We start from the raw sequence: 6,078 nt of genomic DNA on the forward strand, positions 1-6,078 counted from the left end.
AATGACTGGATGATCAGAGCTCAACTAGAAAAAGAAAGAAGAGGAAAAAATGAGTAATCTGATACAATTTGATGAACTTGACTTACAGCTATGGATGCAGTAGCTCAAAAGAGGGAACAAATCTTTACAACAAGGATCATTCCCACCCCCTCCATACACAGAGTAGACAGGGATGGGCAACTTGGATATTGGCTACCCAAAATGGGAGGCTACAAAGGCAAGAAGTGACTGGCTTACAAGCTTTCAAGAGGAAACCTAGATCCAGAGGGTGAGGAAGAAGGTAGAATCTCCACTGAGTGGTATCCAATCTGTCTAGGCGGGGCTGATGAAAGGAAATGCGGATAGGTCTCTTATGATACAATAGTGAATAACTATTATCAAGACTGATTGTGAGGGTTGGAAATGTAAAGGTAGATGTTTTGTAGCAAGGATGGGAGTGATTAACTTTTCAGTCTAGGAGCAGAGATGCCTGGCATCATCAAGGGAGAAGAGCGGAGAGTGGGACCCTACCCAGAGAAGCAGTGATGCCTGAGATGGAGGCAGAGATGATGATGTGGACAGATGGAACAGCTGGGGACTTTAGACAGAGAAAAGGAAAGGGGCTGTGTGCTGATGACTGGAGGGCAGGTTTGTAGTGTATACTCTTTGGTTGCTTGGTTGATGCATGGAGGGGATTTTAACTAGGGCAATTAAACAATATATGATAGGATGAATGTAAAACTAATGTTCTCCCATGTAAGCTATCACATAATTCACAATAAAACATTTTTTTTTAAATTATCTAATCTCATTTTGTGTCTCTAAATCCTAGTATGGTATTACTTATTAAAATTGTATTGAATGAGTTTTGAATAGTGAGGTATTGTTTGAGATACATTACATATTAAACATGCATACAAAACCACTCAGAAAGATGTTTGCTGCACAATGAGCATACATCAACAAATGTTATTTACTTTTTGCTAAGAATCAGTAGAAATGACAAAGGTCAAAAACAAAGTGATCATTTTATAGCAATCAAAATATAATTAATCTAAAACAAATTAAAATATGTCCTACCAATGACCCACAAAAAGTAATATATAAGTTAGGGCAAATCTCTTCTAAGTCTGTGAAGTTCCCGGGTCTGAGCCACAGCGCCCTCTCCTGCACTATGGCTGGAAATGCGGAAAAGTCCATGAGGGCCTTAGTAAGATTTTGCCAAGCTCAGCTGAAAGAGGAAAAAGTAAAGGAAAGAAGGCCCTTACTTGCCTCTGAATGTACTGAGCTGCCCTAAGCTGAAAAGTGAAGACGGCAGATTATTGGAGAAATCTCTAAAAAAAAGTGGCTCAAATTTAGAATGTTGGTTTAAGTGAATTTTGAATTTGTGACCTGAGTGATGAAATTAACAAACTACTGCAAGAAAAAGGTCATTGGGAGGTCCAGATAAAGGAGGTGGGTTGTCCTGGTTATGGAAAAGTTGGCCATAAAATGCTGGATCTTGAAAGAAAAGTTCCGGGAAATCGAGGTTACAAATATTTTGGGGCAGCAAAGGATTTGCCTGATATTAGAGAACTATTTGAAAAAGAACCTCTTCCTCCTCTAAGAACGACACGAGCTGAGCTTATGAACGTGATCAATTTTGAGTACTATGGTTACTTAGACGAAGATGATAGTGTTGTTGTGCTTGGAACAGGAATACGAAAAGAAACATAACTGAATTAGTGGAAAACACAGAGAGAGGCCTGGCTGGCAAGAGGAGAAAGGGAAGAAGAGGAGGAGGAGGAAGAGATCAATATCAGAGGAGTCTGATAAGGATGGTGGCCAGGAGAAAGGAGGCGAAGATGAGCTGCAGAAGTTCATTGCTCATGTCCCAGTGCTGTCTCAGCAAGAGATTGAGGAGGCACTTGTATGAGGGAAGAAGCTGGAACTCTTTCAGAAGTATGTCAGTGAGATCTTGCAGGCCCAGAATGAAGAAGCCAACTGGCTATTGGGATACTAATGCCCGCAGAGTGGTCATCAAGATCCCCTCTGGCCCCATGTGCTTATCTGTGTAACCATTGGACACGGTGCAGCTCTTCCGGGACTGCAGAAAGGAAAGCAGGAAGCTCACTTCTCCTTCCTCTTCTCTGTTTCCTTGACTTGTGTGTTGAGCAGAAGAGGGGTTCTGCCCTATGTCTCTTCCCTGGCAAATGTTTGGGTATTGAATGCTTCAGCCACCACCTTTGTGCAAATATATTTAGTCCATTTATTTTCATTTTGGAGTTTGTAAAACAGATTGCTCTCTGTCTGCCTGTGTTTTATTTAGCCTCGATCTGTGACTTGAGGAGGGCAGAATCAATTTCATGCCCAACATTAAAAAATGCAGCTTCCCTTAACAAGACATAACTTCTCTCAAAATAAAGATAATGTTCCATTCCTGCTCCCACTTGCTAGCAGTCATCCAGAGCTGCCCCTTTGCCTCTTGAGGCTCCATTGCTCTGGCCTCCTCATTCCTGCCTGGATGGAGGACTTTGAATTTGCTACCTCGGTTTTATAACTTGTTGTGCAAGAACTATTTTCACAAAGATTTTTGTATGAAAAACAACAAAAAAAGGAATATATGAAAATTTTACTGTAGAAACTTTGAAAGTCAGAGAAAAGAAGACTAAGTGAGATTCCTAACTATTCAAGTTTAAAAGTAATAAATCTACTTGCCCAAAGAAGTGAACTGAAAGCTTTTTTTCTTCTTCTGATATTTATCTCAGAAGATTAACACAATTATCATTGTATGTACATAAATTCGAAAGACAAAATATTATAAATTAAACCACAGATATGAGCCTGATCGACTTAATTACTATCAATGTACTCTTGAGTCAATATTTTAATATTTCTGCTCTCAGTTTCCTTGGATAAAAGGGAGAAAGTGTCCATTTCACTATATAAATGCAAGTTATTATTATTAAAGTACACACAAAAAAAATTGCTATTAGCCTAGTTTTTAAAAGCATGCCAAAAACACTGTAAGAACTTGACTGTTAGATTCATTTTGGTCCTCACCAATTTTCCCAATCTATACTCCAACAAGTTTTTCACCCTCCTCCTCATATACACACTTCAATCATTCTCTATTTTATTCTGCAATGGCTATGATTTGTAGCCATTTCTTTTTCTTTCATATAGAGAGGCAACTCAAACCTCTAAAGAACATAAACAGGATAATATATGGAGTAAAGGAATAAAATAAGCAACTTTTAAAGACAATTCCTTGATTTCTTTGCTGCTGGTGGAAAATCAACCATTAATAAGCTCTTAGAGCATGGTAGAACATACTGATTCATCATAAATATTGAAATTCAACCTGAATATTACACAAAATAATTGAAACTGCCTATAGAAATTACCCTGATACTATTCAAGATATAATTGAAGTGTAGTTCAAAATTTCCAGCAGAAACCATTTGCAGTTATTTTACTCCTTTTATATCAAAATAACACACATTTATTCAGTACGTTGATACTGAACTATTTTGTGTATTATTCTGAAAGTACTAGCAGAGAGGCAAAAACACATAAGACCCAATATTTGGCCTTATATGTTACTGATCTACTTTAAAATGTATATAACACATTTCATTGTTGTTGCTGTTAAGTGCCATTGAGTTGGTTCTGATGCACAGTGACCCTGTATAGGGTTTCTGAAGAGCAGCTGGTGAGCTTGAACTACTGACCTTGTGGTTCAAACTTACCTTGCAGTCCATAACCCACACCACCACACCTGGTTTTTAAAATAGTGCATTTTAGTGTCTGCAGAAACTGTAGAATTTTTTCTAATGCTTATACACTCTAGTATGTAATAAGTAGTGTCAAATGAAATGAAAGCTATCAAGGATTATTGAAGTGATTATATATACGAATGTTCTAAGTTGACTCCAGGGAACAAGTGAAAATTGAGAAACATCATGAAATTGTCCAGCAATCAAGGACATCTCAAATGAGCTCTTCAGAGTTCTGAGTCTTTGTATGCACTGAAGCTGTTGGTGGGTGATGTTTCATCTACGAAATATTGACTAATCTTTCTTTTTTCTTCTCATATGTTCTCAGCCATCTAGAGGATAAATCTAACACTAACCCAAACAATTCTACTTTTTCTAGCTGTTTATATACAGGACAGAGCAACACAGTATAGGTAGCATCAATACCAATTGAAGAGGAGAATGAAGGAAGGGAAGGAGGAAGGGAGAGGGAGGGAGGGAAGAAGTGAGGAAAGAATAAAAAATGAACAAAGGAAAAAGAAAAGACAGTGAGAAAGAGAGATAGAGGGAAGCATGATAATCAGCTCTTATGTAAATGCATATTGAGATCTAGACAAGTCCACTTACTAAATAGTCTAAGAAAACATATGCCTAGGTCGGGCTTGATGGTGGATCAGTGAGAAGCACAGTGAGGATCTCTGTCAGCAATAACACAGAATACCAGATGAATGAGGTTCAGGGGATGGTTCCAGCACTCTGAACCACATATGAGGGAATATTTAAAAAATTTGAAGGCTTACAGCCAGTGGAATTTGTAGTGGAAGCAAGAAATCTAGTGCTTTCAAATCCACAGGGATCAGCACCTCCTGGAGCGGCCATTTGGGGCAAGACAGAGTAGAGGAAAGATCAGAGCCACCACAGACTGACACCTGACAGAACCGCAGAGATAAAGGTGTGGTCTTTTTTTTTTTTAGTATTTGTTTGCTGGTTTCTCACTGTCTGCATACCTCCATTCTGGTGACTAGAGGGAATGCCTGAGCGAGTAGACACCCCCAAACTCACACTTGGAAGGTTCTACTACGCATGTAGTAGATCTCAAAACTTAAAGGAACAGTTGTCACTTAAAATCAACCCACAGTGCAAAACAGTCACAGCTGGCCCTGAAGTGTTTATCACTGGGAAAAAGGCCTGAACGGGGATTGTGGAATGGGTGAGAAACACACTAAAAATGAAATAGGCCAAAAAGCAAATCCTGACTTACGTCATAACAACCAACAGTGGCATCTTGATATTTCTCAGGGGGACTTGAAGGCAAAAAGCTGAGAAAGGGACATTAAAGTCATATTTAGCTACAGATTTTTTGTTTATTTTCTGCAATTATAGACTACAGTATTCAATCTGTTTTTTTTTTTTTTTTTTTTTTGTGTGTGTGTGTGTGTGTGTTGCTGCTGCTGTTTTGTTTTTTAATCACCTCTTTACCCTTAGGTAAAGAGGAGACCTTTGGGGGCTCTTTCTCTCCCTACATGACCCAAAAAGAGACAGCAATTGCAGTCATACAGTCAAGCTACAATCACACACTATAAAATTCCACATCCAGAAAAGGACCAATACCAGCTACCATACACTAGGTAGTCAGCCTACACCTGCAACAGTTACTCTGAGTTGAGTAATAAAAAGAGTCAAAGGGAAGCCTATCTCCTGATCACATCTACCTGGAGGCAATCAGAAAGAATTAAAAAAAAATAATAATCATACATTCATCTAAGTATTAAGGTCACAGCTAACTACTGAATATACCAAAGAAACAGATGATCACTCCATATTGGAAAGAAGACACACTTTGGAAATTCCAGAGAAGGAATTCAGAAAAATGATAATAGAATGTATCAAAACACTTTTAGAGTGGAGTTGAGGAAGATAAGGAAGAAGTCAGGAAAGCACAACAGGAACAATCAAATAAGATAGATACAGCATTGGAAACAATTCAAAACCTACAAAAAGAGGTCCAAACAATTAACAATAGAATATCAGAAATGAACAATACACTGAAAGGGCAAAGGGGTAGAATTGAAGAGATGGAAGCCAGAACCAGAGAGCTGGAAGACACATTTCTCAATACTGCTAAGACAGAAGCGCAGGCAAAAAAAAAAAAAAAGATTAAAAAAATCTGAAGAAGGTCTAAGATTCTTGTTGGAAAACATGATAAGGAACACTTAAGAATTATCTACATACTAGAACAGGAAGAATCACAGAAGTCCACAGAGGTGATAGTTGAAGAGCTTCTGGAAGAAAATTTTCCTAATAATCTGAAAAGTGAAAATCATTCAGAAAGCTCAATGGACCCCAGCAAGGATAGATACCC

At 38.3% G+C, this 6,078-nt stretch overlaps 1 protein-coding gene and 1 pseudogene across 1 annotated transcript in view; one reads left to right on the forward strand and one right to left on the reverse strand.

The window, feature by feature from the left end:
- The window catches only part of NAALADL2 (N-acetylated alpha-linked acidic dipeptidase-like 2), a 1,210,105-nt gene that overhangs the window by 73,923 nt on the left and 1,130,104 nt on the right, over window positions 1-6,078 (reverse strand). The window lies entirely within an intron of this gene.
- On the forward strand, window positions 1,154-1,981 carry LOC102837855 (annotated as a pseudogene).

This window comes from Chrysochloris asiatica, unplaced genomic scaffold (genome assembly GCF_000296735.1).
Source record: "Chrysochloris asiatica unplaced genomic scaffold, ChrAsi1.0 scaffold00108, whole genome shotgun sequence".
Taxonomy (NCBI): Eukaryota; Metazoa; Chordata; class Mammalia; order Afrosoricida; family Chrysochloridae; genus Chrysochloris; species Chrysochloris asiatica.